This window comes from Eimeria mitis, genomic scaffold (assembly GCF_000499745.2).
Source record: "Eimeria mitis Houghton genomic scaffold, Emh_scaff489, whole genome shotgun sequence".
NCBI lineage: Eukaryota > Apicomplexa > Conoidasida > Eucoccidiorida > Eimeriidae > Eimeria > Eimeria mitis.
The window spans coordinates 12088-12303 of NW_013573189.1; the positions used below are offsets into that span (position 1 = coordinate 12088).

The 216-nt window shown below is 47.7% G+C and overlaps 1 protein-coding gene across 1 annotated transcript in view; it reads left to right on the top strand.

The window, feature by feature from the left end:
* EMH_0014000 (helicase, putative) overlaps window positions 1–216 on the top strand; it is a gene marked incomplete at both ends in the record, with an annotated part of 5975 nt that overhangs the window by 2814 nt on the left and 2945 nt on the right. The window lies entirely within an intron of this gene.

Genomic DNA, 216 nt, shown 5'->3' on the forward strand with positions numbered 1-216 from the left:
TAGTGGTGTGCTGTGTATTACTTTGTGTATTTCTGTTGTTTTGGTTTTGTTGTTTTGTTTTCATTTGTTGCTGCTGCTGCTGCAGTATTTGCTGCTGCTGCTGTATGAATATCGTTGCTTCTGCTCCTACAGCCTAATAACTTTCCACTGCTGCTGCTGCTGCTGCTGCTGCTGCTGCTGCTGCTGCTGCTGCTGCTGCTGCTGCTGTTGCTGCTG